Source organism: Danio rerio, chromosome 19 (assembly GCF_049306965.1).
Source record: "Danio rerio strain Tuebingen ecotype United States chromosome 19, GRCz12tu, whole genome shotgun sequence".
Lineage (NCBI taxonomy): Eukaryota > Metazoa > Chordata > Actinopteri > Cypriniformes > Danionidae > Danio > Danio rerio.
Window position 1 is genome coordinate 21,078,073 of NC_133194.1, and position 18,552 is coordinate 21,096,624.

General features: G+C 36.4%; 1 long non-coding RNA gene and 4 other non-coding genes across 7 annotated transcripts; all 5 read right to left on the bottom strand.

The window, feature by feature from the left end:
* Nucleotides 1-4,387: 4,387 nt before the first annotated feature.
* On the bottom strand, nucleotides 4,388-16,464 carry si:ch73-295i22.2. Of its 3 annotated transcripts, none has more exons than XR_117906.4 (7): nucleotides 16,436-16,464; nucleotides 14,296-14,452; nucleotides 13,708-13,764; nucleotides 10,646-10,712; nucleotides 6,964-7,031; nucleotides 4,835-4,904; nucleotides 4,388-4,683 (listed from the first exon to the last, which is right to left on the bottom strand). It is a non-coding gene; the product is annotated as a si:ch73-295i22.2 (long non-coding RNA). The 3 variants fall into 3 exon arrangements; XR_012395005.1 differs by having other exon boundaries at nucleotides 16,426-16,464; XR_012395006.1 differs by lacking the exon at nucleotides 10,646-10,712.
* On the bottom strand, nucleotides 6,795-6,925 carry LOC137488572 (small nucleolar RNA SNORA3/SNORA45 family). Its single transcript, XR_011007649.1, has one exon. It is a non-coding gene; the product is annotated as a small nucleolar RNA SNORA3/SNORA45 family (small nucleolar RNA).
* On the bottom strand, nucleotides 10,479-10,609 carry LOC137488571 (small nucleolar RNA SNORA3/SNORA45 family). The gene has a single exon (XR_011007648.1). It is a non-coding gene; the product is annotated as a small nucleolar RNA SNORA3/SNORA45 family (small nucleolar RNA).
* Nucleotides 13,481-13,611, bottom strand: LOC137488573 (small nucleolar RNA SNORA3/SNORA45 family). Its single transcript, XR_011007650.1, has one exon. It is a non-coding gene; the product is annotated as a small nucleolar RNA SNORA3/SNORA45 family (small nucleolar RNA).
* LOC137488570 (small nucleolar RNA SNORA3/SNORA45 family) lies at nucleotides 14,064-14,194 on the bottom strand. The gene has a single exon (XR_011007647.1). It is a non-coding gene; the product is annotated as a small nucleolar RNA SNORA3/SNORA45 family (small nucleolar RNA).
* Nucleotides 16,465-18,552: the final 2,088 nt, after the last annotated feature.

Sequence of the window (18,552 nt, forward strand, 5' to 3'; positions counted from 1 at the left end):
CTCACTGGCACATATTGTCATCTTGGAATAATAAGGTTCTGTCTGCGTTCCGAATGTTTTTGAAATATTGAGCTTTAAAGTTTTTGCATTCATTAGCAAACTGTGTGTAAAATTTGTTTTTTTTTTAAATAAAAAGTCTTAAAACATAAACAACTTATAAAAACATCCCATAATATAAGTTGTCATTTAATAAGATCTCAATTTTGACAAAAATGTCATGAACCTTATAATTCTAAGTTGATGTTATGTGACCAACACAGCAAGTGATGTATCAAAAGATACAGTACCCAGAGTAATGTCAGCATAAAACAAGGACAAACCACATCCAACAGGAGTAACTGTGAATGCAAGAGGAAGATGTCAAAGGGATGTTGTGTATCAAGATGAAATTAAACTGATGAACATAAAAGTGAAGTTCAACATAGATCATAGAAGGCCACCTCTTATGGCCTGCATAGTCACCAAATCTAAATTTTATTGGGCCACTTTGGGGTTTTTGTCAGGAAACATCCTTCACCAGCGTCATGTAGTGACCTAGCCACTATTTTCCCAAAAGAATATTTCAAAAGCCCTCTGCCTACTGTGCAGGACTTGTATTTGTTATTCCCAAGATGATTTGATTCTGTATTTGCTGCAAAAGTAGGCCCTATGCCATACTAAAGAATTAATGTGGTCTAAAACCAGGAATTTCAGTTTCGTTGTCCAACCCATGTGTGCGTTAATTTTATCATTTGTTTGTGTTTTCTAAATGAGTGTGGTTAAACCTATGCGAAAAAGTTTGTGTGTGTGTGCGCACACCTGGAACTCCTCCTTGGGTAGGCTTGCAGGAAGCATCCAAAACAGATGCCTGAACCACCCCAGCTGACTTTATTCGATGTGGAGGAGCAGCGGCTCTACTCCAAGCTCCTCCTGGGTGATTGAGCTTCTCACCCTATCCATAAGGATGCGCCCTGCTACTCTGCGAGGGAAACTCATTTCAGCTGCTTATATCCGAGATCTTGTCCTTTCGGTTATGACCCAATACTCATGACCATAGGTAAGAGTAGGAACGTAGATAAACCGGTAAATAGAGCTTTGACTTTCGGCTTAACTCCTTTCCCACAATGGACCAGTACATCAACCGCCTTACTACTGCTGCTGCACCAATCTGCCTGTCAATCTCACGTTTCATCTTTCCCTCACTCGTGAACAAAACACAAGCCGCGTCACACTCGACAACAAACCACCCCAGTGCATGCTGCATAATGCTTTGGAGAATTAGGCGATCTGAATCAGTAGTGCGTAATAGCAATTAAGAAAAAAAGTCAATTTAAAGATGTCTCAATTCTACATAAGAGATTAATGTGGACACAGTAAACGCATAAGATACATTTTTAGACAATTTTTCTAGAACCCTAATTTATTTCACTGATTATCAAATAATTATTGGTGTAGGCTTCAAAATTCATGTCCAGCCAGAGTTGGATGCTTTTCCATCAACCCTATTGTAGCAACACCATCGTCAATTGCTCTTCATAGATTTAAAAGGTTAAATGTTGGTTGATCCCTCCTTGGTCAAATACACTACTATTGACATTCTGCCTGATTTCGGATAAGTTATCAGTCCTTTTGTATCATTACTATTCATGCCAAATTATGTCAACTAAAATGACCGCACTTTAATATTGAACTATCTAGCACAGGTGTGTCCAAACTCGGTCCTGGGGGGGGCCAGTGTCCTGCAAGTTTTAGTTACAACCCCAATTAAACACACTTGAACCAGCTAATCAAGCTCTTTCTAGGTATACTAAACTTCCGGGCAGGTGTGTTGAAGCAAGTTGAAGCTAAACTATGCAGGACACCGGCCCTCCAGGACCGAGTTTGGACACCCCTGATCTAGCATCAGATAATATGTGCTGGCAGTGACAACATTGACAGTGTCCATACAACAAGTGGCTGTTCTAGATTTGGAATTAAGCTTTTAAATATCATACAACTGCTGAAGTATTTCTCTACTAGAGGATTTGTTATTGCTCCATTTCTTTAGCATTGTGTCTGGATATAAAGTAAATTAGAATAAAGCATATTTAATGGCACCATACTATAAATAAAATAGACATTTATTCAACAGTTATGGCAACCAAAATCCAACATCTAATAGATGTCATAGTGGTAACGTCCACACAACACTAATCTGTAACATCATTTAATGTTGATATTTGGTTGGTTTTAGGTTGGACATTGGACGCTGAGGTTGGCCTGACGTTGAGTTCTGACATCAACCCGATTTTAATTTCCAAACAAAATGCCAAGTCCCCGTGATGTTAGGGTACAACATCATGTTGAAGTCTCGTGCTGGTTGTTTAAGGCCATTTCAGTCATCATACAGTAAACATCTGTCATTTTTTCATCAGTGAAATGCATCTAAACAGTCTCTGGGTCATTACGTGTTAAGATTTTAAACATTTTCTTGAACACTTTTATTGCTTCCAAAGAGTTTGCTGAAATTATAAATCACCAATGTCTTGAGGTAGTTCAATTATGATGCAATTTACCTTCTATGTGCGATTTGATTGGACAGGAATCACAAGAATGACTTTTCTAATCCCCATAGACAGGAAAAAATAAAGTAGTGACTGCAGGTTGAAGGAAAGTAGTGGAGTAAAAGTACCGATACTGCATTAAAAATGTACTCAAGGAAAAGTAAAAGTACACGTTTTTAAAACTGCTTAGTAAAATACAATTAGTTAAATACAAAAGAGAAAAAAAAAACACTCAATTACAGTGTTTTGAGTATTTGTAGTTAGTTACATTACATCACTATAATTAACTAAGATAAATTTATTTCCCTTGCTCCCTTTGTCTTCCTCCCTATTAATTCACGCATCCTAAAGTCCATTGTTCAGTGTACCATGCAAAATTGCATAATGGTCTTCCTCTCCTTAATTTGTGGCTTTACTATTTTACTTTTCAAATTATGCGTGTCTGGCTGGACTTTTGAATTTGATTTGAGTTTTCCCTCATAGACTTCAAGATCTGACTTTTACAAGCGTAGGATCAAGATGTTTGCATTAAAAATTCAAAACATTATTTAAACTACTTTGAAAAGCTTTGTTTAGTGCAAAACAAATTACAGGTCATTTTGGGGGAAAATTCACATCAGTCTTCTCTCTGCCTTTCCTCTCGTAACCAACCTTCTACTTCCTAAGTATTTTTAGAGGCGTATTAAATAGTAGTGGATTGCACACATCTCAGGACACTCAAACACATAGGGCTCTATTTTGACGATCCATGAGCAAAGCGCAGGGTGCAAACGCATTAAGGGCATGTCAGAATCCACTTTTGCTAATATAAGGACAGAAAAATCCGCTTTGCCCCTTGGCGCATGGTCTAAAAGGGTTGAGCTTATTTTCCTAATGAGTTATAGGTGTGTTTTGAGAATAAACCAGAGTCTCATCTCCCATTCTCTTTAAGAGTCTGTTGCATCGTGCCATAGTGCATTGGCTATTTACATGACGGACTTTGTGAGTGGAAAAACTGAGCATTTCACTAGCAAGAAAACAGTTAAACAGAGCATCTACAGCGTGAGAATGAGATAAGCCTTCTATAGATATATCTTCAATGAGCCTGGGTTAAATAAAACACATTGACTTTGCATTCTCAACACAAGGAAGGATGAATAAATTCCCTTTCCATTTTGTTTTTGCCATCACCTTTAGACTTGTCAGCTGTTTGATAGTGCCATTTTCTCTCATCAACCATCTTAAATGTTAACATCATGACATATACACAATGTAGAGTGATGGCATATCTCCAGCATGTACCATTTTGAAAAAATGCAATTCAATATGTGAGAATACCAATGAATAATTCTCTGTATAAGTAGGCTTGGTCTACAATAAATAATTACAAACAAGGTTGCTGCAGATTTTACCAAATTATATTTAAGACATTAAGACTAAGACCGTGAAGAAAAAAAAAATTAGACTTCTTAAGGGTTAAATGCTAAAGGAATTACGTTCAATTACTTGCCCAGCAGAAAGAAACTCATTTGTTGGACATTTTTTAAATGCGACAAAACAAGCAGACCTTAGTTTTACACTTTTCCCCCTCCAGAACATTAAAATTAAAAATAATAATAAAAATTAAAAATACACAGACTGTTATTAGTAATTAATAATTTGGTCAAAGGTTTTTTTGGGTGATTAGACGTGTTGGATTGATTGGGTAGCTTTACATAAATCATTTTAAACGAGTCTTATATTTCCTTTAAGACCTACAAGACTTAAGTTAAGACAAGGCCTAAAGTTGAGCTTCTGACCCCGCAGATAAACTGTACAAAATGTTAGCCTCCATTCACAGAAAGTGAGAAAGTGTTCACCAAAACAATTCCTCAAGCCATTATTGAGCTTTATCAATCTTTTATTTAGGTTATTTTCATCCATTCTAAATCCTCCTACATGTCTGTTTTTGAAATGTATCTGTTCATTGACTTGCAAACCAAAGTGCAATGCATATCAATTCATTTATTCATTTATGCAGAAGAACACCAAAGCCAATCTTCCACTTGACAACTTCAGCTCCGACTCTTCATTTATTAAGCCAAAGGAGAACTCGTCCCAAGTTTCTTCTCAATTTCTGTCAATTGGTGGAGTTTTGGTGCCTTTCCAGTCACCTTTAGCTTGCTTAGTTGATGGGACAGCCCTACAATGAATCAAAGTAGCAGGCAATGAATAAGCAGTGATTTTCTCCTAGAACTACAGCACATAAAGTGAAGAGCAACATGAAAAATTTGAAACATCATGCACAACGTATAGTAGAATATAAACATTCCTCAGCCTGTCAATGCGCTCACCTTTCTTGTAATGAGCTGCTTTTATCAGGGTTGTACAGAGATTGTCATGCGTCCCTAAATAGGATAGAGCCTTACAGAAACGACAGGGGGGAAAAACTTAAAGTCAGTTTCATGGATTAAAATGAAAAATTTATAATTCAGGTAACATTCTTTAAAAAAAAAAAAAAAAAAAAAAAAAAAAAAAAAAAATTTAATGAGATGGTTTTAAACCACATAACCAGTTAATAGCCAGCATTTTAATAGCCATTTTTAAATAAGTATATTAACAAACCAGTTTAATATATCTGCAAAAAAGTGGTATTTTTATGCATTAGTCGATTCAAAAGCTTACACAGAACACCATTAACAGAAGATGCACACCGTCATACACCGATATGTCCAATTTTAATTATTGAACATGATGAATCGTTCCTAAATTAACAAATATAGTATTATAGACGTTTAGACGTTCATGTAATCGAAAATAAATGAAATTACTTTTACAAGGGAATGGACAGAGCGAGTTTGTCCCATGAGCGGGAATGGAAAAACCAGAAATGACACTAAATTCTTGGTAGAAAAAACAATGTGCTTTTGCTCCACTTCAGGCTTTGATCACATCCCAAAAAGCAGGCGGACAACAAAACACATCCTTATTTCAAAATCTGATCAAGCTAAAATAAATTACTTACAAGGACAGGCAGGAACCCAGCAATTAACGGAAATCAGTTACAATTAGATTAAATGGCAACAGTTAATTGACTTGCTGCAATTAACATAAATCCATCGTGGCAACAGAGAACCTTAATCCATGCAGTTTTAAAGCCATTTTATTTCCTATTAACTAATCAAATATATACACTTTTTTTGTATGCATTGATTTGATATTTAAAAATGTTTTACTTAGTATGCGACTTGGGTAAGTGCAAACATTTTCAAGTGGTGCTCGCTGCAGAGCCATTTGGGCGAGCTGAGCTCCAGCGAGGGGGGAGCTTGAGCTCCACCTTTTTTGCACTTCTTCTACGAGTGATGTCACTGGGGGTAGGGTTAAGGGTGGGGTTGGTGTACGCATTAAAACAGCTTACAGGAGGCAGAGCGAGAGCTCATGCTCCCCCTCGCTGGAGCTCAGCTCTGCAGCGAGCACCCTCTCAACATTTTAGAGAAATGTTTTATATGCTAATTTTTTTGCATTACAGTAAAATAAAACCTAGTGCACTTATTGTATTAAAATAAATGAAATTGCTTTGCTTTTAAAAGTGCAGCTTGTGTCCCTTTATTTGGAAAAAACACTATTTAATACATATTCACTGCACCTTTAAAATGCCCAACTGCTAAAAAAGCAAGTATCTGGAATAGGTGATAGCATTCAGAAACATTTTGTTGTGCTGATTGAAAAAGTCTTCATCACATTGCAAAAGTACTGTCTAACATAAAATTATCCAAATTAAATTCATTTAAAAAAAATTTAAAAAATAATTTAAAATAGGCAGTCCAAACAATACACGTCAATTTATACATCTGCAAATTATGTGCACAGATGGATACATCAACACGTTCACATGCAGCATGCCAATCTGCTGCTGACAGACAGTAACAATGTCACGCAAAGATCAACCTGGCCTTCTTCTAAGAGGCAACGGTGGACTTGTCACCCAAAGATATTTTGGATGGTTTCACAGAATGTCTGACAATATATTTGAGGTTGTTTTTGAATGGAGTGCAGACACTACTAGACCTTAAAATTTGATTATTTTATAATGACCTCAACCATTTTGATTGCAAAAAAAAAAAAAAAAAGTATTAAAATAGTCAGTTTTTTTATTGCAGAAAATTAAAATTTCTGAAGAATCATGTGACAGGTCTAAACATGCAAAAAAGTCAAATATGAATAAAAACAAAACTTTAACTCAAAACTTTATGGCGGTTCAACCAACTGCATCAAATCTGAAAAGGTTTGTACATGAAGGGTTACATAAATCTAGCATGTTTCAGAGCTGGTGATTGGCTGGGCAATGGAAAGCAGCAGCCAATGAATAAGCAGAGAGGTTATTCTGCGAGTACTATAGCACACCAAGACAACGAGCAACGTCAGGATGTGACTCTAGTCTCGCTTCTTATGTAAAGTGCAACAAAAAAAAAGAAATATTTACCTCAATCTCTTTACGGTGTGTGTAAACACTACGTTCAGACTCCTCTACTGGAAAGATTCATTCTGCATCTGTATGGAGCAGCAACATTACATTAGACCTAAATAACTAGCAAACCTCGTATGCAAAAGTAAAGGCCCCAGTGTACTTCAAACAAAAATTTAGAACAAACTGAAATATCTTAATTTCACAGAAAATCTGGCAAAAAAACAATTCTTTGAGTTTCAGCGGTTCAAAATGGCTCAAAAAAGCAAACTTTTGGGGAAGTTTTATTTGGCTTAACACCTTTGAGCTATCATTGGTTCATGACCATCACACAGTTGGTGGGTGCGTTCTGGAACAACACCATCCACACAGTGGGACTTGTTTCCCTTGATTAGTTTCTTATTCAAGAAGGTCAGACAAGAGAGCGCCATTCAAACCACCACTAGTCATGTATCTGCAGCACATGTATTGTGGCTCACATAGAAATTTTAAAAACTCAGGAGGAGAGTGGGGGGTGGAAGGCCAACTCAATGTGCTTTGGGGAGTACATACATCGTCTGAGCCATTCAGTGTCTGTCCATGGTAAATAGTGCACAATAGCCAAATTTCCACTATAGGGCCAGTGCGAGCCAGGGCTTTTATCGGGCCAGGCCGGGCCAATCGCCCGGGAGGTTGAGCAGAGAGCCCGAAAACATGTGGCGTTTCCACTGTCGGGCTAGTAGCTCGCAGTGCGTCACGCAAACCCAGACCCCAGAACATCCCCCGAATCAAACGTCACTCAATCCACCCACTTCAGCGGGAATCAGGCAGATAAAACACACCACATCATCCCGAAATTATTAAAATTAGGACAGCCAAAACAAACAAATGACACCTTAATGTACAGCAGTACAATGTATGTCTATACGCACAGACCTGTGTGTTCTCATTCATCATATTTATTTACTCGCCGACAGACTGTTGGCATCAAAATCCAGCGGTCTCGCCACTAACGGAGGGACCCAGCGCATGAAGCGCACACATCCATAATATAAAACCACATATATAAAATTCTGTTAATAACTCGATATAAAATGTATTTTATAACATCCTCAGTTAGACAAACGCTGTCCAACATTCATCCCAAATGCTCCGGAGGGAACTGAAACAAACTTTTCCCTATAGGCTTTGACACTTAATAGGTGATTCCCTTTATTTAAAGATGTTGCTTATTATAGCTTAAGTAAAGGAAAGTGTTCAGTGTTTCAGACCATAAGAGCAGCACATAATAAAATATAGACTATATTTCGTTGCGCTCAGCAGCTATGCACTAATAAAGCTCTTTATGCATTTAAAATTTCCTTTTTAATTTTACCACGTCATATAAAAACATACACACTTGTTTGGGGACACAGAAAACATTTTGAACTTGCAGTTTTCCTTGATGCGTCAAAAAAAGTGCTGCCCAGCTGCAGACAGATAAAATAAAAAACAAAACAAAAAAAAAAACAAACAAAAAAAAAAAAAGTCGCCAATTTTTACTTTAACTCACCCCGAAAATGCTGTTTGCATGATGATTAATATCATCGTATCCAAATACTTTATAAATAATATTTAAAACATTTTCCGGTGTTTGTTTTTAGAAAATATCTAAAATCTTTTTTTTTTTTTCCAGAGAGAGGCTTTTGAAAAATTATTTAATATGGCTTTTTAATATTAAGTTTAAAATGGCAGTTTGTTATAGAACCTAATTGTTATAGCTAGCTTTTGTTAGTTTTATATTGGTTTATTTATTTATATGATTTTATTATATCTGATATTTGTAATTTTTTTAATTATTTCAATATAGCTAGGCCATTTTATCTAGATATGATACTATTATTACTATTTATCTAGATATGATACTATTGTTTTGAGTCTGGACACGAAATTTGTAAAGTTTGTCTGTTGTATTCATATTGTGTATTATCTCCAAAATAAATAAAAACAATAAAAAAAATAAAAGAAAAAAGCCGCTCGCGGCATCAACAGAGCTATGAAGGGAGCGCTCTTTTCCTCTGTCTCACATACACATACAGGCATCTAAACGCGCACAAACACACCTGTTAAACTTGACAAAAACTCTCGAAAACCTTTACTGGCTGCTGTGTCTTTAATATGGTGTAAAGATTATTATGCGTTATTGAAACAGGAGGTTGCAGCAAAGTCACTTATAAATTAAAACTACTTTATGATTTTATGCAACAGCCTTGAATTTAAAAGATAAACATTAGGGCGTTCATACACAAAAAGACCCCAGCGTATAATTTGTTCCAGATGTTTTCTTTTCCTTATTTATTTGCTTATGTGTTTGGCGCATGTACTCATGTGCGATTGGAAAACTGCCCGCCTCTCCTTTCACTCCGCCCGAAGCCCCGGCTGGCCCTCTTTGGCCCAAGGTATTCGGCGGGCCGAAAAAGGCCGGCCGCTGGCCCCAAGAAAGCCCTGATTTGGCCCTGGAAGTGACAGTGGAAACGTGACTGGCCTTGGCTCGCTAGCTTTAGGCACGATAGTGAAAACGCAGCTATTGTAAACATGGCAGTGCTGTTCGTGAAGGCTGTTTGCCAGTATATCAAGCAATTTGCTGTGGCCTCTGACCTGGCTTAGATTGCATGCGAGTTGGCTTTGATTCAAACTAGTGATGGGTTGTTCATGAACGATTCGTTCATTTTGAACGAATCTTCAATATGACTAGGGAACTACAAGTCCTCTCAGGGAGTGATTCGTTCATCCGCGCGTGCGCACATTTGTGCAGGTTGTATCATTAATTTTAAGTCTTCATCACATTGGCGGAAGCCAATCATATGCGTTTAGAGCCGGAAAAAGAATTGATCCGCTCGTCTCGAGTCCTCTATCGGGTCTGAGTCATTGTCACATATGTGACTGTCAGTGTAACGTGAATGAACCCCTGACATTTAAAGATATAAAGAGGTGAACTGAGCAAAGAGACAACATGCCTTCATAGACAAAAGAGCAGATAAACATTGAATTATTATTTTCTCCTTCTTATAGTATTCTAGTTATGACATATTTGTAGTGCAGTCAACCTTTTGGGTTAGTTGTAGATGTGCTTGGAAGCAATTCATAATATTTTAATAATATTTTGGCAAATTGAACCAAATGAATGAAATGACTCGAAAAAAAGAATTGTTCATCTTGATGAACGAGACTCATAGATCAGAGTCAGTAAAATGATCCGAACTTCCCATCACTAATTCAAACGCACTTCATTCCACTCATATTTATACGATCTTGTTTATTCTATTAATAATTGAGCAGCAAAAAAAGTGCATCAGAATTAAGATACAAATTATATCAAACAAAACTAAAATTTTCCAACAAAAATGTAATTTATTTGTAACTTAAATTGCTAGTAAATTTCACAATTGACGACCACTAAAAGCCAGCCATTTTTTGAGTGGGTAAAAAGGCAAAACTAGAACAAGCTGCTGCTAGAAAACCTTTACATTAGAAATCTGAAAAAGCTTGTACAAGGAAAGAGTACACATTATGTGGCATGTCTCTGAGCTGGTGATTGGCTGGGCAATGGAAAGCAGCAGCCAATGAATAAGTACAGAGATTATTCTGCGAGTACTATAGCACACAAAGACAACAAGCAACATCAGAATGTGACTCTAGTCTCGCTTCTCACACACAAGTGTAATGAAAAGGAAATATTTACCTATATCTCTTTAGCTTTTGTTTGACACCATGTTCAGACTCCTCAACTGAAATGATTCATTCTGCATCTGCAGGGAGTCAAGCAGCAACAATACATAAGACACAAATAACCAGTAAACTAGTATGCAACTGGTGTACTTCAAACAAAAATTAACTGAAATATCCTAATTTCAAAGAAAATTTGGCAGAAACCAATCCTTTGAGTTCATTTCAGCAGTTTAAAGGGTCACGAAACACCAAAACACATTTTTTGAGCTATTGACAGTCGTATATGTGTCCCACACTGCTAAAAACACTATTAGGACACCTATATTTCACTAAAAAGTGTAAATTGGTTGTTTTTGCGTTATTTCAAGCAAATTCGTACTTCCTGTTTGAAACGAATTTTTGAAGCTGCGTCACGGTCATGACATAATAGTGTGTATTCCAGCGTGCAGACTGGGCGTCTGTGCCAGAGTGTGCCTTATTACGTCTTACAGTGTGATGCATTAATGCATGAGTAAGCCTTGGTTCAAACCAATCAGCGCGCTCTATTGTGCAACTTCATTAATATTCATTAGTGTCACCGTCTTTACACCACAGAGACGCCACGTTGTGTTGGCAAAACAAGCTTGAAGTGTTGCTTTTCAATTTTGCTGCAGTTAAGTTTCGTTTTCATTTTCTCTCTGTGAGAGCTCAGACTCACGTGTGGATTAACAGTGTACGCGACGCGCGACAACAATAACTTACGTGTCTAAGGGGGATTATTGTTTACCTGAGAGCTGTTCTCATCTGCAAACGCTGAGATCCGGATTCCGGATGTAGTCTTCTCTTCAGACGCGGCTCTAGTTGCTGGTGATTGTTCTGTCTCTACAGATTTGGTAAGTGAGCGACCAGTGCTCTTTGTTTATTCAGTTTGTTCGTTTCGAATTAAGTTAACTATTGCACTGAGGGCTAACATGTTAGCACCGCATTTTGTGACCGGAATAACACACGCGGCTTTCTGACGTTACCTGCCGTGTGCGTCTAAGTTTCCGGGAAATGCGGAGTTTTTTTCTGTCATTCGCCGTGCGGTATCAAACATTGCATGAAAAATACACGCTTAGAGCAGATCCTCGAATCAAATATCGCGTTTGTCGCGAGGGACATGAATGAATTCCCTGAATGAAAGAGCCAAACTGCAGTTAAAGTCCACCAGTTAATAATTTGGCAAATAATTCCACTACAGATGTCCATGTAGGTTAAACACCATCTCTTTCTCCTGTGTGTGTATTTTGACTGAAACTCGCGCGTGCCCAAATAGACACTCCCACACCCTCCCACTTTAGTTCCTCCGACACTCCCCCCTAAACAGAGCTGGACACCCCCACTTTTCTGACTTTTTCCAAAGTGGAGGTGTGAAAACACCCTGCTGAAACGAGGGGGTTTCATGGCCCTTTAAGGGTGCTTTCACACCTGTGAATCGATTCAGTTGTTCCGAAACAGAGATTACAATTGTTACATTGTTGCTCTTTGCTCTTGGAGCAGTTCGCTTTCACACTGCTAAGTTTCTAATCGGACCAAAAGAGCTAAAACAAGTCACATGCGAGTAAACTCTCCTCACATTGGTCAGAGTGTCAGGGTTTATTTTGCAGCATCCCGCTCAGCTGTCAGGAGAGGTGGTGGTTTGGTGGTGATTGACGGTGCGCGCGCGACGTGTCTGAGGAGAGATGCGGTGGGGAGGTGTGAGAAAGGTGCGTGACGATGCCTATTTGAGGACCGGGAGGGAGACGCGAGATTACCGGGAGATCATCACTCGTTTGCGGGCATCCGGAGACTCGTGAAACTTCCTGCCCTACTCATAATTCTCTCTTCATATAGCCGTAAGCCTATTACTTATCCATAAAACACTGTGATACAACTGCGCTCGGATCAGATCGCCTTCTCACTGCAATCGAAACGCTCCAGGGTTTGTTTCAATCGAGCCGAGACCACCTCATTCAAGCGATCTCAGAGCGATTACTTTGGTGCGGAACAGAGCGCGATTGCCCTGTTCACATATGCCAAACAAACCGCACTAATTGGGCAAACGAGATACATTCCGAAACAAAAGTGTAGGTGTGAAAGCACCCTTAAACCAGCTCACATAAGCTAATATTTAGGGAGGTCATTTAGGTTCTTAAACACTTTTGAGCTACCTTTGGGCTGTGACTACGGAATCAGATTCTCATTTAAGGGAGTCAGACAGGAGAACATCACTAGCCATTTGAATACACTAGAGTAGAACAGCCTAGCTGGTACAGATGTATCTGCCCCTGTATTATTACTTTGAGTCATTTTAAAAACCCAGAGGGGGTCACATATTGGGCGAGAAGCCATGGTCAATGTGCTACACCATTTCTATGAGTGCACATACACTGGCAGCACCATTCAGCGTCTGTCCATGGCTAATAGTACACAATGTAAATATGTGGCGGTGCTTCTCTTAAAGACTGTTTGCAAGTATATGAATCCATTTGCTGTGGCCTTCGACCTGCCTGTGAACCCATTTTAGTAGGCTTTGTGTCAAACACTGCATTCCACTCACATTTATTGTTATTTATCGTTTAGTCTCTAAACATTTGACAAACAAAAAAAAATGGCATCAAAATGAAAATTATTAGACATAACTAGTTTAAAAAAAAAAATAAAAAATTTCCAACACAAATGTAATTTAGCCATAATTGTCATTTTTATAATTACTAAATTGCTAGTAAACTTTACAAAGGAAGACCATTTAAAGCCAGTCATTTTTGTAATAATGTCAACACACTGGTGCCCCAAAACTTTTCTATTTGAAATCTGGAAAAGTTTGTACAGAGCAAGTACACGTTATCTGGGATGTTTCTGAGCTGGTGATTGGCCTAGCAATGGAAAGCAGCAGCCAATGAATAAGCAGAGATATCATTCTGTGAGAACTATAGCACACCAAAATGATGAGCAACATCAGGATGTGACTCTAGTCTCACTCTTAGTTTCAAATTTATGTAAACGTGAGAAACATTCATGGAACATGTAATCATCATAACACAAAATCAAATTAACTTAGGCTGTCAATGTACCCACCTTTCCTGAAGGGAGCTCACAGCCATCAGGTGGCTATATCAGGGTCGCACAGTTTGTCTTAAATAAGAGAAAGTGAACAATTTGTAGAACAGTCAGTTCAAAAGAGCTAGAAGTAATCTTTTAAAACAAAAGATCTTTTAAAACACGGTGAAACTCTTAACTAGGCACATGACAAATGATAATGGAAAGTACAAACATCCATTATATATATATATATATATATATATATATATATATATATATATATATATATATATATATATATATATATATATATATATATATATATATATATATATATAAGCCTGTTTATTTACAATCTCAGAAACTAAGCATAAAAAAGTACAAAATAAATGGCATGTTTCTGAGCTGGTGACTGGCTGGGCAATGGAAAGCAGCAGCCAACGAATAAGCACAGAATTTATTCTGTGAGTACTATAGCACACCAAGACAACAAGTAACATCAGGATGTGACTCTAGTCTCACACTTCTTTAAAACCCAACCAGGGAAGAAGAGAAAAAAAAAAAAGCACTGATGTACTATGTAAACAATACAAAATGAATATTCTTCAGCCTGTCAATACTCACCACTCCCACAAGCTCAAATCGTCCTCAGCTGCCAGAGTTGTGCAACAGAGTTTGTCATGTCCCCACAATGGTATAGCGAGCATTCCAGAAACATTTGACACTACAGTGACGATCAAAATGGGGATGATAGCAGCCATACTGGAACAGGGGTGCAATCCTAAACAAGGAGCAGGAGAGTGTTATCCATGTGAAAACCAATCAGTACCAAAACAAAAATCTTGAAATTTTCTAATAAGAAAAGAAACTGGAGAAACAACACTTAACCAGGTACAAAATGTTGAATGACCAAAAAAAATCTAATATTTAATATTATAAATTATTAAAATAAAATACTAATCAGTTTTAGTATTTCGAATCTTATTGCTAGCCATAAGTAATCGCGAAATCTACTAGCAATTTAAGGGAAATTTAATTCAAAACCAGTATTTTAATTAGTGAAAAGTCTAAACCCAAACTAGAAACCTTATTTTATTGGAGTAGGGGTGCCAAATAGGCTTGGGACAATAACCGGTTTCAAGGTATACCTCGGTTTGGAAATGTCAAGGTTTTAAAACAGTCAACTTTCTGAAATACCGTTACTAAGGTGTGTACATTTTTTCGCTTTATTTTTTGTTTTTTATTAGGACAACAATATCTTCAGCAAAAAAGATGCCGTTTCAAACTGTAAAAACAAACGTTTTTGAAACAAATGAAGACAGCAGAAGTCAATAATTCATTTAGACTGTCAAGTTTACTGCTCCAAAATGTTGTAAATGTCTCTCAAAATAAAATGTGTGAAAAAGGGAAAAAGGACATTTTTACCCAGACATTTAAAATGAAAATATTTTAGATCAGTTTATTGTATTACAATACCATAATACTTTTATCCAAGGTTATAATACCGTCAGAATCTTATCAGCCCATGCCTAGTGGCTCTCCTGGAGAGCCAGTGTCCTGCATATTGTAGCTCCAAACCAGCTAATCTTACTCTTATTAAGCTTACTAGAAACTTCCAGACAGGTGTGTTGAAGCTAGTTGGAGCTAAACTCAATCACAGCAGTGTACACACTTGACAAAACTCAGAATCGTTGATTTTATCTTCAATTGGCTATATGCACACTTTTAAAAGTGTGAAAAGTGGCATCCTATTTGTCATGCAGAAACTCAAGTTTGCACGCTTTTTTTCTTTTCTGGTTGTAAAGATAATCAAACCACGATGTAACATTTGCAGTATTTTATTAAATAGTGGTTTAGTCAATGTGGCGACAATTTGCAGCAGATGAACCGATCACTAAAAATTAAGATAAATGTTGAAACTTGCTATTAAGCCTACACTGCTATTTGTTCAGGAAATGGTATTTTAACATGAAAAAATTATATACATTTACAGAATAAACTTCTGTAAACTCATGGCTCTAAAAATAAACTAACCTAAAAAAAGTTATTAAATGACTTTAATAACAAACTGTATTTTGTTATTACAACTGCCAAACTCAAAACAATTCACACAAAAAAAACTTGAGCCTAAAGCCAACTTTTTTTCTTTAAAATTACAATAAATCAAGTTGCATGTTATCCATGCCAACAGATTAAATTTCTTAAAATCTTATAAAAAAAAAAATGTAAAAAAAAAAAAAAAAAGACACTGTGACTCTTCATGATATGCTAGTTCCGCATACTTTTAGACTCGATGCAGATTCAGTGGTCATATAAATAACCGCGCCGTGACTCAAAACAGCAATTAATAACAAAATAATCTGAAACAAATAAACCACGATGACAACTGCAACTGGTTTGCTGCGGTACTGCATAGTGATATAAATAGCAAATAAGGTCATAATAATAATAATAATGCACTTAAATTTGCCATTTCATTACTGGGCCATTCATAGATTTCAACTAGAAGTACAAAAATTTCGATGGCACAAGAAAGAGGGAAGCACTCACTATTATAAAAAAAAAAAAAAGATGTTTAGTAGTCACGAGGCTTCTTGTTTTTGAAGTTTGCCAACTGTAACGTTGCGTAATGTATAAAAAGCTCTAACCAACAGATTAAACATACAGCTATGGTAAATTAATGTGTGCAATACATTTAAAATGTAAAATAAATGACTTTTTCAGCAAATGTTAGCTATTACTACGCTCAGCTACCTCGACTTACCGCGTGCTCCTCTGAACCAAGTCGAAAAGACCATTCGGTTTCCGCGCATGCTCCTTTCTTCGTATACACCGGAAAATACGTCAGAGCCGAGGTTTTCTTCTTTGCTATTTTTTTATTATTATTGAAGCAAATAACTGACAAGCATACAGGATTATTTGATAGCATATGTAAATATCATACAAAACTTAGTGATGCTCTTTGGTGATGCAGGAAATACATCCCTTACAAAAATAGCCTACAGGAATCCTGCAGGATTTTCATGTTTTTTTCTCCAGGAACCTGCAGGTATCCTTTAGAAATGATTATATACTGCTGGACAAATTTACAATATGTGCAGGCAATTCCTACAGGTTGTAGAATCATGCAGTAGTTTTTACAGTAATCCTAAATGATTTTTTTCCCCTGCAGGATAGCTGCTGTCTTGCAGGAATGATAAAATCCTGTGGGACACATTAACAATATGTGCAGAAATTTCTTCCAGGTTTTACAATGGAATTAAGCAAGTGGTAAATCCTGCAGGATTTTATAATGCCTGCAGGACTTGAACGAGTTATTTGCTATAAATGGAATGAAAGAAAGAAATTCTATCACTTGCTGTTGATACCAATACAATATGTGTTCTAACAGATAAACAATACAACAAACAAACAATAAATAAATAAATAAATAAAAATATACAAATAGATTATTGGCAATTATAAAACTCAACCATTACTCTAAACCAGGGGTGTCAAACTCATTTCCTGGAGGGCCGAAGCCCTGCACAGTTTAGTTCCAACCCTGCTCCAACACACTTACCTGTAGGTTTCAAACAAGCCTGAAGGACTCAATTAGTTTGATCAGGTGTGTTTAATTAGGGTTGGAACTAATCTGTGCAGAGCTGCAGCCATTTTGGAACTGAGTTTGACACCTGTGCTCTAAACCATTCAAATTATGCATTCATGCAAACAAACAAGCTGTACACTTTTACGTTTTTTTTTATTATTATTATTATTTAAATGTCAATCCAGCTATCTATTGTATTTCAACTCCCATCTGTTTGGTTGGAAGCAAAAAAAAAAAAAAAAAAAAAAAACTGCAAGACTGGTCCTTGAGGTTAAACATTAAACGTATGTCTGTGCATTTTATGAGTTCAATGGCGTCTATCCCTCTTTCTTTTCAAACGTTTGTTGCTGTTATCCCTAATCTCTGTCTTTTTGACTTGAGCAACCTATTTTATTCTGTGTCTATTACCTTTTTGTGGCAGCTGGAACTGGTGCCTCTTCGTTTAAGTACACTTTATATTCCATTTTTATCTTTTAAAAAAGCAGGATAGGGTTATTGTTAGTTTGATTGGTAAACATAATGTGTTTTCTGCAATGTTAGAGTAAATTTAATTAGTAAATTATTCTAAACATTTAATAAACATTTTAAATAAAATAAGATATAAATGCAAAATTGAAATTAGATAATACATTGCTGCCAATAAAGTACCAAAAAACAATTAACATATATATGAGGGGATTCATCATATTTAATTATTAGATTGTACAGATATTTTTCGAGGTTTTTATAGCTTTCTTGTTTCTTGTGATTGAGGTCAAACAATTATAAAAAAAATTTTGTCTTTACAGTAAAAATCAAAGGAGGAAGTAATATACATTACTTTTGCCTTGTGTATGTGAAACTTCCCGAGAATATTAACAACTTCAAAGCATTATCGAGTGTACCATAGCCAGTTTTACAATTTAAAAAAAGAATAATGTATTGGACAAAATTAATTATTTTGTAAATTAGTACCTGTGTAATATTTTGAAATGAATTTCTTTTACCTTATTTGGGAGTAAAAACTTATGTTGACCAAATATAAAAGGTAAAGAAAAATATTCTCTCTATTTCAAAATGGCTTTCGAGAAACAACTACTATTTTGAACTACACATTTTCTGATATGGAAGCTATTACATTTTTTATCTAAGATACTAATACCACCAAGTACAGTTTTTGGAATTTGCTTTTAGACCGAGTTCTAAGTATGAAGAATTTTCATTAAATAAAGCAGTTTATTAGAGATGTTTTTCACAATCACATTATAATCATTATGTTATTGTTTTTTTTTTTTTTTTTTGTTACTGTTGTT